The sequence below is a fragment of the Giraffa tippelskirchi genome, chromosome 5, assembly GCF_054371585.1.
Source record: "Giraffa tippelskirchi isolate mGirTip1 chromosome 5, T2T-mGirTip1v1.2.pri, whole genome shotgun sequence".
NCBI lineage: Eukaryota > Metazoa > Chordata > Mammalia > Artiodactyla > Giraffidae > Giraffa > Giraffa tippelskirchi.
The window spans coordinates 19,069,937-19,085,176 of NC_137279.1; the positions used below are offsets into that span (position 1 = coordinate 19,069,937).

At 38.6% G+C, this 15,240-nt stretch overlaps 1 long non-coding RNA gene across 1 annotated transcript; it reads right to left on the bottom strand.

Annotated features, from left to right (window-relative positions):
• Positions 1-8,282: 8,282 nt before the first annotated feature.
• On the bottom strand, positions 8,283-15,240 carry LOC145504668 (uncharacterized). Its single transcript, XR_014052385.1, has 2 exons — positions 11,255-15,240; positions 8,283-8,364 (listed from the first exon to the last, which is right to left on the bottom strand). It is a non-coding gene; the product is annotated as an uncharacterized LOC145504668 (long non-coding RNA).

Sequence of the window (15,240 nt, forward strand, 5' to 3'; positions counted from 1 at the left end):
TTACCTCAGGCTAGTGAGAGAGGAGCTCTGAGGAGACAACATAGAGAACTACATGTGTGCTCCGGAGTTTGGACGCCAGAGTAGCCCGAGGCTGGAACTGGGCCTGAAAAAAGAACAACAGCTTCTGTGTCTGAGTATCTGATGCTACTTGTGAAATTAAGTTTTCCTTGCTCTGAAAGGGGAGTCAGAGATTAGTGAATCCCAGGAACCAGAGATGGGACCTGAAGTAGAAACCCATTCATTAGTATTCCACTATTCAATTTAAGAACTGACTCGACTTAAGAAAAGGGGGGAGGATATATAACATTTGCTTACACACACGTAAACTATTTACAGAGGTGCAGAGGAGAGTGCAACACTGACAATGTGGAAGGAAACTAATGACAGGGAGTAAGAGGGAGACATGTCAGTTGTACTCCTTTATACTTTTAAAATTTTGAACATTTTTTAAAAGAAAATTTTCATGGTTTTATTGTATCAGGAGGCACTGAAATATCTGAACAAATCAATATCTGGATGGTGAGGCAACTGCTTTCTCTTTCACTTCTTTGGGTTACTAAAGCAACTTGTCAGTAAAAAATGTGAATATACCAACCATTCAAAAAACAAATATTGGGTTGGCAAAAATGTTTGTTCAGGTTTTTCCATAAGATATCCTGGGGAAATTGAACAAATTTTTTCAGCCAATCCAATATTTTTAAATAAAGAATAGTATTTTCCTTTAAAAAAAAAAATTAAAAGTGAAGGAATCCTTCCAAGAGGACAGCCTGAAATCCAGAGAGAAAGAAGAGTATTTGTCCAGGAACTGAAAATGAGGGGATATTGGGAGTGGTCAGCTGAAGGGGACCCGAGACACCCACCCAGAGAGTTGCAGCTATGGTGACCAGGCAGGAGAACCTTTAAAGAAGCCAGGGAAGTACTCCAAGAGAAAGGATTGGCTTTAAACATTTACCTTACAACAGTACCAGTCAGGTGAGAATGTTCTCCGAAGCCTCACAGCTTCCTGCTGCCTCCTTGACTTCCTGCCTTCCTCCCCTGTTTAAGCAGCAAACCTGAGGAAGGGGAGACAGTCCAGATAGAAAAAGAAAAACACTTTACTCCCTCCATGGAAGGAGATAACACAAATGTGGGAAGCCCTAGATAGGAGGGAAGTAGAAGTCATACTTTTGAGTAAAGATAGAAATGTTGATTCATAAATTGGACTGGATGTTTTATTACTAAATTATCATTGTTTGCCAGCTTACGTGATTTAAGACTTTTTATTAACTAAAATTGATCAGAAAAGTCATGAGAACTTCCTGAGCTTTATCTAGGAGTAAGAGGAGGATTTCCCTCACAGAATAGATCTAGAAGGACAGTGCAAGAATGATGCTGCTTTGATTATTGTACCCCTAAGTCTTGCTTCTTCAGCAGCCAGTTACATGACCTTTACAACTGGAGATAGATCCTGAAAGAATTTGAGCCAGCAAAGAGTTAGAAAAGCAGAAAGTCTGTCATACGTGCATCAGTAATATTCCACAGACAAGAGTGGAATGATCAACAGTGGGGAAAGAAAGAGAAGAGAGAAGGAGGAGATTTAAAAAGCAATAGTGGGGGACTTCCTTGGTGGTCCATTGGTTAAGAATTCGCCTTTCAATGCAGGTGGTGCAGTTAAGATCCCTGGGCAGGGGGCTAAAAGCCCACGTGCCTCACAACCAAAAAAAAAAACCCAAAACATAAAAATCAGAAGCAATATTGTAACAAATTCAATCAGTTCAGTTCAGTTTAGTCACCACATCAAAAATAAATAAATAAATAAAAACAAGAAAAGGCAATAATTGACACAGTTCATCTTTAGAAAAAGGAACTAAATAAAAAATGGAAATTAGTAGCAAAGGTCCAGAAAAGTTCAGTGATTTAAAAAACAACTGAAAACCAATTTTTAAAAGTGGCAGCCATTTGCAATATCGATGGAACTTGAGGACATAATGCCAAGTGACATAAGTCAAACAGAGAAAGACAAATACTATATGTTCACAAAAGATACAAGTATCAAATAATAATATTGTTTACCTAAAACTAATACAATGTTATATGTCAGTTATATCTCAGTAAAAAATAATTTTAAAATTCTTCTAAATGGCGAGATGCTCTGCATCACTAGCAATTATGGAAAGACAAAATAAAACCATAATAAGAAACCATCTGACACCACCAGATTAGCAAAAATTTAAAAATATGATAATACCACATGTTGGCAAAGATGTGAAGCAATGGGAATTTCTATTCACTTCTGATAGCTATGTAAATTGATCGATGATTTGGGAGAATGGTTTGGAAATAGGCAGTAAAGTTGAAGATATCCCTATGAACCAACAATTTCACTGAAAGTGGCCCACATTCTCAAACTTGTTGTTACTGAACCACAATAAGATAAAAAGCTTGTGAAAGTGGAAGTCACTCAGTGGTGTCCGACACTTTGTGACCCCATGGACTATAGCCTGCCAGGCTCCTCTGTCCATGGAATTCTCCAGGCCAGAATACTGGAATGGGTTGCCATTTCCTTCTCCAGGGGACCTGCCCGACCCAGGAATCGAACTGGGGTCTTCTGCATTACAGGCAGATTCTTTACCAGCTGAGCTACCAGGGAAGCCCCAAAAGCTTGTGCAAGGATATAAATCAACTGCATCACTAAGCACACTGCCTAGGTGAGCTGACCTTTTATTTTTTTTGGCGATAAAACTTTCTTGATGAAAGAAATAGTAGATTGATTTATATTCTGATACAAGTTCCTTATTTCAAACTTGTGTTAACTTCTATAAGAAACCCAAGTGCATAGACAAGTACAAGAGATTTTATGAAAGCATTGTTTATAATCTCAAAAATGGGAAATAATAGGTCCTTTAGTAGGAGAATGGGTAAGTAAGCTGGGGAATAGCCATACAATAAAACACTAAGCAGCAATGAAATTAAATTAAAGGATGAATCTCACAAATAGTTTTTAAAAAGCAAATTGAAAAAGGGTATATACATAATTTGTTGTTGTGGTTTAGTCAGTAAGTCATGCCTGACTCTTTTGTGACCCCATGGACTGTAGCCTGCCTGGCTCCTCTGTCCATGGGATTTCCCAGACAAGAATACTGGAGTGAGTTGCCAGTTCTTTTTCCAGGGGATCTACCCAACCCAGGGATTGAACTCAAACTTCCTGCATTGGCAGGCAGATTCTTTATCACTGAGTCACTGAGGAAGCCCTTATATACATAATACCACTACCATAAAACTTAAGAACATGTGCAATTTTGGTATAGCTTACTTAGGAATACACACAATTGTAGCGAAATATTTTTAAATATCAAGAAATGTATGTGCTTAGTCTCTTGGTTGTGTCCGACTCTTTGCGACCCCCATAGACTGTAGCCTGCCAGGCTCCCCTCTCCATGGGGATTCTCCAGGCAAGAATATTAGAGTGGGTTGCCATGCCCTTCTCAAGCGGATCTTCCCAATCCACGGATTGAACCCAGGTCTCCCGCATTGCGGGCGAATTCTTTGCCATCTGAGCCACCAGGGAAGCCCAAATATCAAGGAATAAAAAAATATCAAATTCAGAAATGTGGTTACTTCTGAGGGAGCAGAAGCAGAATCAATATGTGATGGGGTGAAAACAGGAAGCTTCAACTGTGTTGATAATGTTTTATTTTTCAAGCTGGGTGTGGATGTATAGATGTGCTATTATTTTTCTTCAGAGCTCTTTTATATTCAAAATATTAAATAGTACATGTTAAAAATAAAAATAAGCAATTCAAAAATCCTTGTGGTGAATGTGAGGAGGAACAGCACAAAGATGTAATTTTACTCAGTAGAAATGGTATCTTACCAAACTGGGGCTCAAGAAGCTTTTCAGCTTTTCAACACTGGACAGAAAAACACAATCATTCTTTTCATCAGAGTTTAAGCCGAGAAAAGAATTTACGTCCAAGAAAAAGCAACAGTAACTTCATTGGGGGTAAATTAGTACCAGTTCAAGTAAAAAATGGGGCTTCCCAGGTGGCACAGTTGTTAAAAAAAAATCTGCCTGCCAATGCAGAAGATGCAGGAGATGAGGGTTCGATCCCTGGGACAGGAAGATCTCCTGGAGAAGGAAATGGCATATTTTATGTATACATGGAGAGAGAGAGAGAAAGAGAGAGATGGTTCATATAGCCATGGAGCCTGGCAAGTCCAATATCTGAGAGTAGGCCGATAGGCTGGAAACCCAAGGAAGAATTCAGTTCAAAGGCAGTTTACTGGCAGAATTTCCTCTCTGTGGGACCTCAGTCTGCTTTCTCTTAAGGTCTTCAACTGATTGGATGAGGCCCATCCACATCATGGATCTGCTTTACTCAAAATCTACTGATTTGATGTTAGTCTCATCGAAGAAATACCTTCATAGCAATATCCAGACTGCTGTTTGATAAAACAGCTGAGCACTGTGGCCTAGCCAAGCTGGCACATAAAATTAACCATCACACAAGTCTTTATGCCACCCCAGCTAACGTAACTGAAGCAGAGACAAGTCCTGCCCAATCTGTAGACTTCTGAGCAGTATTTTTATTTAACCTACTATATTTCCAGATAATATGTTATGCAACATGAATAACTGGACATTAAATGTATAAAATGTAGTCTACTTGTGTATTACATTTGTTACATCAGTCTACTTGTGTATTACATTTGTTACATCATTCATTTTTATTTTTACATTTGTTTTAGGTGAGAGTGACACTAAAATTTATAATGTGCAGTAAGGTTTGGAGCCAATAAGAATGGAGAAAGGTCACAGCTCCCCCCCTCCACCACCTCTTTTGGGATGGGGATAATAAGCTCCTTAATTGTTAGATCTTATGAATCCGTTTATTGAGGGACAGCAGTTTTTCAGCAACTCGTACAGGACTATTTTAATATTTAAACAACTAAACTAGTATAGACTAGTTAGACATCAGCTGAGAATTAGGTATAATATCTTATGGCAGTATTTTCAGTGGGCTTTGACCCATTTGTTTAATGATCCCAACAGCCCTGGAAGAAATACATGGCAAGAATTTGCTTTTGGTAAGAATCTACTGGGTCACCTTGGCAGAATCCATTTTTCACTGGACAAACCTGTAGGCATAAGTCTATGCATTGTGTTTCTCATAGTGGATGCCACTCAGTCCTGAGACCATGACTCAGCTCAGAGGAACTGCCCTGGGATTTTGAGATTCTGTGAGAGGGCACACAATGAGGCCTCTTGCTGATTAGAATCAGTTCAGTTCAGTTCAGTCGCTCAGTCGTGTCCGACTCTTTGCGACGCCATGAATCGCAGCACACCAGGCCTCCCTGTCCGTCACCAACTCCCGGAGTCTACCCAAACCCATGTCCATCGAGTTGGTGATGCCATCCAACCATCTCATCCTCTGTCGTCCCCTTCTCCTCCTGCCCCCAATCCTACCCAGCATTAGGGTCTCTTCCAATGAGTCAACTCTTTGCATGAGGTGGCCTAAGTATTGGAGTTTCAGCTTCAACATCAGTCCTTCCAATGAACACCCAGGACTGATCTCCTTTAGGATGGACTGGTTGGATCTTCTTGCAGTCCAAGGGACTCTCAAGAGTCTTCTCCAACACCATAGTTCAAAAGCATCAATTCTTCGGCGCTCAGCTTTCTTCACAGTCCAACTCTCACATCCATACATGACCACTGGAAAAACCACAGCCTACACTAGACGGACCTTTGTTGGCCAAGTAATATCTCTGCTTTTAAATATGCTGTCTAGGTTGGTCATAACTTTCCTTCCAAGGAGTAAGTGTCTTTTAATTTCATGGCTGCAAGCACCATCAGCAGTGATTTTGGAGCCCCAAAAAATAAAGTCTAACACTGTTTCCCCATCTATTTCCCATGAAGTGATGGGACCAGATGCCATGATCTTAGTTTTCTGAACGTTGAGCTTTAAGCCAACTTTTTCACTCTCCTAAGCTACATAATACATAATACATAATTCCACTTCCAAAGTGGAGCTTTGGGAGACTGAATTATCTGGAAAATGGTTTCAAACCGACATTTCACTTTTGATGGCTAATCCCTCTCTTAAGATGAATATTGAATATTTCTCACTAAATAGGATCTAGTAAAATGAAAACAGAGACCTTCACTTAATTTACTTACAACCTCTTGTTGAGTAAATATTAAAATATTATCGCTGTCTTATTGCTAAGGAAAAGATTTAACCCTGCCTGGGAAAGTGAGACATCATGCTTCAGAAAGAAATCAGAGAGGTTTTCAAGGTATGTTGCAGCTAAATGAGTTTAGCGGCAAACAACCCAAATAGGCTCAGATTTATTTTTGGATGGTCTGGAAATTTATTTTTGAACTTTAAAAAATATCTTAATGGGAATTCCCTGACTGTTCAGTGGATAGGGCTCAGTGCTTTCACTGTGGGGACCTGGGTTCATTCCCTGGTTGAGGAACCAAGGTCCCACAAGCCATGCAGTGCAGACCAAAGAAAGGATCTTAATATCCCCATTCCAAATAATCTATAGATACAATTAACATTGATTTTGCACAACCAGTTGCTGAGAATAAAAGCCTTGTGATAAAATACCTCAGGGTTTACAAGGACTTGAAATTTTAAATAGCAGGGCATTGTTGGTTGTCTGATTCCAAACTCTACTCACACAGACTTGCCCTATGCTTCTAAAACAAGGAATTTAACCTGGATGGACCTAGTGTTAGCAGGGATTCTGGTTTTAGGGTCTATTTCTAGTTTCGTGATATAGGATACGACTTGAAGATGTGATGGAATTGTAGAGCAGTTGAATCCGTGATAGGACCTACACTTTCTCCCATCCTGTTTTTGAGTTATTGGTTCATAGTGGTTGGGAAAGGTAGCTAGGATTAAGGAAGTATATCCTGTAATGTGTAAAGTTGACGTGAGAAGGACAAACACACCTTCACAGAGGGCATGCCCTTCTTTGCAATCACAAAAACATGCAGACCTGTTTAACATAGTGCTATGCATTTCGTTCCAACAGTTAAAAAAAAACTCATTGAATGGATGGATGGATGAATTCATTCCTTTAGTGAAGCAGATGAGAGAACTGGTTGGAAGTCTAAGGCAGAACAAAAGCCATTTCTGCTCATTCAGATCTGCTCCTTCAGATCAAAGGAGCTTTGGGAGACTGAATTATCTGGAAAATGGTTTCAAACCCACATTTCACTTTTGATGGCTAATCCCTCTCTTAAGATGAATATTGAAGTACTCTTGGCATAGCGCCAGGCAATGGGGTTGGAGAGTTTCTTCCTTCCTCAATTTCTGGTATGGTCAAAAGTATACCAGGATTTAGCACACATCTGAGGCTGATAGTTTTTTTTTTTTAATATACAGGATTAGAACCATAGATTCATTTATTGTGACAATTATGAGACACTGGAAACAACGGGTACGTCTAAAAATATTGTTTAATAAAAGCATTGTTGGGTGTAAAAAAACAACTTGCTTGAACAGATGTCTGTACTCTGAGTTTTATGTAAATAAAAAACAAAATGATTCTATACTTATTCTGTGGGTACATGTATATATACAAATATGCAACAATATATAAAAATGATAAACTCAGACATTGGGGAGGAGGTATGGATTAGGGTGAGGTTGGCTTTTGATCATTTTATCTCTATGATTTACTTCTATCTTCTTAGTTTTCCTCAACAAGATTTATGAGTGAGACAACTAGTATGTTTAAATCTAAGTATTAAGTCTTTCCCATTTTCCCCAAATTAAATTTCATACTTGTTAAGAACAAGAGTACTTCTGAAACATGTGATTTTGAAATGTTTCTAAGCTTTAAAAATTGCAGTTTCCTGTATTTAATCTCCATGAATCTTCAAAGCTTAGCCTCTTTTTTGCTGAGTGCCTTCTTTTTAGTATTTTACCTACTGGCATTGCTTGTAGATAGCTCAGCTAACAGACATGGTAATCCCTTTACTATACAAAGGCAAGCCCTGTTTTTTAGAACACTCAGAGAGAAGACCATCTCTCTTAAGAGAATCTCTTGGTTTCAGAGCTGATTCATGAGCTAATTATACAAATGAAATGTGCAATGAAACATCTGATAGCAAGACAGGTGCAATTAAAAAAAAATAAAAAGAAGACTATAAGTCTGAATGAGGTTGTATGTAACCAAACCAGGTTAAGTTTTGCAAGGGATAAACCATCCTATTTACAGACAGTGGAAAATTTTAAGCTCTTGACAGGACATTTTCTGTGGCCATTCCAAAAATAGAAAAAGGCAGCTGGGAAGAAGACCCATAGGTTTTAATGAGGCTTATCAGCCACTAAAAACACTCCTGGAATCCCAGGATCGAGTTCTCCCCACCTGTTGAACAAGAAATGAGAACATGTGAGCATTTGGTTACAAATCCTAGAGCATGAACAGAAGACCCACAAAATATTATGAGGGCAAAAGCAGCTGGAATTGTCTGACAGAAATGAGAGTGATGGCAAATAGGTAGCTGCTTTGTGAAATATAAATGATTGCATATATCAAACATGAACTGAAAAATTTGTGTCAAGCAAACATATATACTGATCTAACATATGTTGACAATTATTTTACACATATAAGTGGTTACAGTGTAACTATACAACTATTACATATTTATTTTATATAACTAATATATGTACTTATATAGTATATACTATATAAATAACTCTTGTATAACCTCCAATAATCTGTCATTCACACACTGTCTTGCGTAATTCTCATGAAACCCTGAGCTGTATTTGCATCATACAGATGAGCAAAGGTGAAGTGGGGTGCTCTCAGACACAAGTTGGAGAGTGCTAGAGGTGGCACTGGAAACTCCCTCTTCTAGATCCAGAACGTATTCCTGTTCTACTACACAGCACGGCTGTTCAAAGCAGTTAGATGCCCTTTGGAAAGAACACTGGGATGTGAATTTCTGTGCTTTGGCTGAATAAAAAGGATATGAGTGACTAAGTGAAAAACAGCTGTATTTGTTGAGTTCATGATCCCTCTCTTTCTTGCAACTCTTTGGTCACCTATTATTAATTTTTTTTCAAACTGAAGTATAGTTCAAGTCACCTTTGGACTAGCACACACAGGTAATAAAGGAAGTGTGTATCCCTGCATGTTCATATGCAGCGCCCTGCCCTTGACCTCCCGTCAGTAACTTTAATCCTGAGTTCAGGCCAAAATGAAGAAGTTTATTAGTTTTCCATTTTGCAATGTAGTTAGAGTTTACATGCAGTTAATACTATAAAACTTTATTTTTGTCCTGTGACTAGCTTACTTTTAGCACAAGTATTTGATAGTAGTAGAATATAAATAATTTATATTTGTGATTCTTGTCAGAAGTAGCAATGTCAATTACACACGGAAAATTTTGTGTTCGTGAGGCAGACTACCAAAGATTTATGGGAGCTTGGAGATTAAGACACGAGAAAGAGTGAATAATATTTTTGAGAAAGGACAACAACAAAAACCACCCCTCTTCCCCTAATATGTTCCCATAGAGATTATAGAATTTTCAGGGACAATTACAAGTTGAGTAGGTTTAGGAAGTATGGAATAATTCCTAGATCTCTCCTGTTCATGCTCTTCCCCACCGAAAATAATGTATGACACACACACACAACTATTAGGACTTGGGATATTAACTGACATAATTTCATTATGGTTCTGTATTAGATACTAAGATACTGGTTCTGTATTAGATACTACTAAGTAACCTTAACTTAATGTGGATACTCTTGAACCTTGGAGAATTTATTTTTAAATCACCTCTCAAATAACTTCTACAAAAAGCAACCATGACTGACAACAAAAGCATTTTCATTGACTTGTTTACAGAAGATAACAGTTTTAAAAGTACATTTAATATAAATTTACACCAATAAATGTCTTTTGGTATCTGGAAAGCTGACCTAATGATATGAACAGAAAAGTAGATTCGATTCCTGAAATAAATTTCTGGTTCCATCACCAACTCCTTGTGCATGCTTAAGCAAGTTATTTAATCTCCTAGTATCTTAGTTTCTCCTCCTATAAAATGGGGGTAATAATATTTGCTATTAGATAATGTCAGCAAAGCACTTGAAGAACTCAGATGAAAGGCGCCAGAAGTATTTTGTTATCTGAGGCATGACCTCATACTGTCTGAAGTAGTGAACTTCACCAGATTGCTGATTAGCTCAGCACCTTACTTCCAAACTTTTCCTGTTCAATTGCTTTTTCAGCTTCATTCATTTCTATTTATACTCTTTATGCATTTTAACTTCATTGCGCTGCTTGTGCTGTTTTGAGGAGAGTTGGTGCTTTGAGGAAACCATGATTTAAAGTGTTTTATGTTTGGTGTGTTCACTTATGTAAACTCATATGCTTACATTTAAGATTTGAAACAAATCAAAAAGTACTTGAACAACTTTCTAATTAGAGGAGACAACTATAGCTGTGAGAGTTATACTAGCTTTACCCATCTATCTTTCTTATTTGCATTATTTGCATTTTATATCATAATAAAAGGCAAGTTTTAGCATGTACAGATATATAATCCTTCCTGTACACTCTGTGAAAGATTTAAGGCAGATGTTGAGATGGCTATAAATTTTGATGTGTGTGTACCTTTTCTAGAGAAATGAGATAACATGCTGTAAGGGCAAAAGATAAGCCACTTAGAACTAAATCTGAGCTAAACCTATAGTCCAACCAGCTAACACACATCGATCTCAGGAAAAATGGCAAGGGTAAATGGGATCGTTCAGGAATAACCCACATGACTCAAAGAGCAGACTTGCTGATTCAGTAACAATAAAAACTTAGAGGTGAAGACAGAGATAGGAAGTTGGCTGAATTTCCTGAACATGAAAGTAATTCATTCCCTCTGAGTCTGTCAACCTGCTTATTCAAGGCTAATAAAAATGTTTCAGAGAAGCAAACCTTTGGTCTTTGGAATCCATCAGTTAACAGAAAAATCTAATCCTTTGGGACTATTTCCAAAGGGAAAGATTTTACTGGAATTTGCCCAGTAAATTTGGGGTGTTGTATTTCAAGCGGCAAGTATGACACCACTCAAACCCAGCTTGAATCATCTGTTGAACAATGGATAGATTATGCACTACAAGAGATAAAGACTCTTTCAGAGGTGACATCAAGCAAAATACTTTGGACTTTACAGTATTTTCAGATGTCACAACCTTTGCCAAATTTATAGAATCAGCATTGACAGAGATTTAGTTCAACTTACATGTAGTTCAGGCTTCCCAGGTGGCTCACTGGGTAAAGAATCCATCTGCAATGCAGGAGACACAGTAGATGCAGGCTCGATCCCTAGGTATTGGGAGGATCCCTTGGTAGAGGGCACGGCAATCCACTGCAGTATTCTTGCCTCGAGAATCCCATGGACAGGGGAACCTGGCAGACTAGTCCATAGGGTCACAAAGAGTCAAACACAACTGAACACACACATGTGCACATCTAGTTCAACCTACATTAAGATTTTGGAAATCAGAACCACAGTAGGCCTTAGTTATTAGAAAAGTGTTCTTCCTAATTGAGTTTCAAAATTTTTTTTTTAAACTTGGTTTTATGTCTATAGAGAAGTACAAATTTCATCAGGTTGTGAAGTAATCTTACAGGTCATGTGTTATGTTTTTTCTAACTTATACCCACTATATGTTATGATTTGGAAGACATAGTTTAATATCATTTTCACTTCGTAAGAAGTAGGTATTGTGATGGGATAGACTGTAGCGTGATGGTTAAAAATGTAGACTCTGGGGTCAAATGATCTGCATTCAAATTCTAACTCTACCAGTTACTAACAATATAGCTTTGTATCTTTGTTTTCTCATCTATAACAGTGAGATAGTAGTACTATTTACTTCAAAGGATTATGAAAATTAAATGAGATACTATAGGGTGGGCCAAAAAGTTCCTTCAGTTTTAAAGTAAAAATAGAAGATATATTTTTCATTTCATCAAGAACCATATAGAACAATGAGGAGCCTGGTAGGCCACAGTCCATGGGGTCGCTAAGGGTCGGACATGACTGAGCGACTTCACTTTCACTTTTCCCTTTCATGCACTGGAGAAGGAAATGGCAACCCACTCCAGTATTCTTGCCTGGAGAATCCTAGGGACGGCGGAGCCTGGTGGGCTGCCGTCTATGGGATCGCACAGAGTCGGACACGACTGAAGCGACTTAGCAGCAGCAGCAGCATTGACCATTTTGTTCCACTACCTTCTGCCATTTTTCAGGAACTTCACAATTCCATTTCCAGATGCCTTTTACAGTTTTCCAGGGAATTGAAATTTTTTCCATCAAGAGAATTTTGTAAAGAAAAAAAAAAAGGAAATCCAAAGGTGTGATGTTTGGTGAACACGTGGATGAATCAGAATTTCCCAGCGGAGCTGTAACCATTTTTGCCTGGTTGTCAAAGAAACATGCGGTCTTGTGTTATCCTGATCAAAGATGATGTGTTTTCATGGACTGCTGCTTTCAGCTGGCCTAATTTAGAGCAGCACTATTGGAATTAATTGTTTAGTTTTCTGGAAGGAGCTCATAGTAGAGGACCCCCTTCCAGTCCTACCACATACACATCACCACTTTGTTTGGATGAAGACCGGCCTTTAGTGTGGTTGTTGGTGGTTCATTTTGCTTGCCCCATGATTTCTTCCATTCCACATTATTGTACAATAGCCCCTTTTCATTGACTGTCACAATTTGTTTTTGAAAACTGAACGTTTTTGTTATGTTTAAGGAGAGAATCGAATGCAGGAATATGGTCATGAAGGGTGTTTTTTCTGCTTAACTTATGTGGAACCCAAACATCCAAGTGATTAACATAACCAAGCTAGTGCAAATGATTTTCAAGGCTTGATTTGGATATTTTGAATATGTCAGCTTCCACCTGAGTGGTATAATATTGATTGTTCTCAATGTCCTGATTTGATTGCTATCAACTTCAACTGGTCTTCTTGACCATGCAGCATTCTCCAGCATGTAACTCTGCAAACCACTTTTGACATGTTCGATATGGCACAGCACCTTCTCCATACACTGCACAAATCCTTTTTTTTTTTTTGCATTTCAGTTGCATTTTTACCTTTCTTGAAATAATAAAACATAATATGCTGAAAATGTCACTTTTTTCCTTCTATCTTCAGTATTAAAATGGCTACATAAAAAATCGCCAACTTAGATTTTTTTTTTAACGACAGTTTTTACAATGCAATCTAACAAAATTCCTTTGAATGAAGTTAAAGATAACTGTTACTAAAGCCAGCTTAGGGAAAAAAACTGAATGAAGTTTTTTGCCCACCCAATATATTTACAGTGTTGATCATGGTGTATGGCACATACTTAATGCTCAGTAAACATTAGCTGTTATTTGCTCCCTTTATGGACTACACTGAGCTTAGAGCATGACACAGGAGGGGGTGTCTCTGAGAAGCAGACTATGAAACAAAATTTAGCATGCTGCATGTTTACCAGGGAATGTGCTGGGTATGAATGAACACCTGTGGAAGGCTGGGGAAGGAAGCAGGATGTCACACTATGATACAGTGCGATAGCCTCAGCCAAGCTCATGGGGGAGCTCTGGATGCAAATGACCAGTCCAAACTCCATTGTCTTGGGCTGAGAAAGCTGAGTCTATATATATCTTGTCAATCAGCTGTGGGATGTGCACCCCCTCCCACTCCCCTGGCATAACCTTGGGTAAAGTGACTCTGCAGCTGAAGCAATTCATGAAGTGGTGGACTGTTAAGTTGTCCATTGGCCACACTCCCAGCATTTGGCACAAAAACTTTTTCCTTGTAAGGGGGTCTAGGTGGCACATCTCTGTGTTTAACACAGGGTGGTCTGTGCAGCACTTGGAAAATAATCTCAATAAACTACAGCTGCTTGAGTAAAAGTAAGGTCTTTAAGGATTTGAGGACAGTGAAGCTGAATAAGCCATGGAAATACGAAAGAGCTATCAATAATATGTGTGAGATGGAAAGCTTTCTCCTTCTTCATAATCTCCCAGGTTTTTGGGGAGGGAGAATTCTGGTAACTGGAAGCCCTTTGTTTAATGAACTTTGCAATGGATTGGGGTTTGTGATGGAGCTGTAAGCTCGAAAGAAGCCCACGTACTCTATGTAATAAGGATCACGTTGGAGGTAGAAATAGAAGCCAGCCACAGTGGATGCCACACAGAGGGGAAGAGGAGAATCCTTGGTAAGAATTTAGGTGAATAAAAGTGGCTAATGATGTACCCTTTGACGTGCTCAGTGCTTTCTAAGTGCTTTGTATGTGTAACTGACTTAATCCTCACAATTCCATTAAGGGAGTAGCTATGTTACTTCCCCCTTTTTAGAAATAAGGAAACTGAGGCACAGAGAAGTAATTTGCCAGTGTCACTCATTGAAAAAAGTATGGAACTGGCATTGTAGGGTCTGTGCTCTTAATCATCCTTTTACAAGAGTTTCTGTGAAATTACCAATTTTTTTTTTTTTGTCTGTCACACCGCATGTCTTGCTGGATCTTAGCTCCCCAACCAGAAATCGAACCTGGGCCACCCACCCCTTCATCCTGCAGTGAAAGCCTTATCACTGGACTGCCAAGGAATTCCCAAATGACCAATGCTATTAAAGCAAATGGACTCTTCCTTAGGAATTTCAAGAAGTGCTGTCTGACATCAAAGGCTGAGGACAGACAAAAACAAAGGCTCTGTGGTATGCAGGGACAGCTAACAACTCGGTTGCATGTAGGTATTTTGAAAATGATGAACTGTGAGTCAACACTTCAGGTTTCCAGTTAAAAAAGCATGATGTCAATGTATGCCAATGTGAGTCAACAGGTAGGACTGGGTGATTGTCTCACTCTACTCAGAATTCTTTAGATCCTTGGTGTGTGCAATATTGGATTCCATAAAGCTGAGCAAGAAGGGAAGAAAGAAAATGGCTTAAAGGAAAATCACAAATAAGAATCTACAAAGTTGGCAAACAATTCAATATGAAAAACCCAACCCAATCAAAAAATGAACAGAAGACCTAAATAGACATTTCTCCAAAGAAGACATACAGATGACCAACGGGCACATGAAAAGATGCTCAACATCACGAATTGTTAGAGAAATGTAAATCAAAACTACAATGAGGTATCACCTTGCACCAGTCAGCACGGCCATCATCAAAAAGTCTCAAATAATAAATGCTGGAGAGGATGTAGAGGAAAGGCAACCCTCC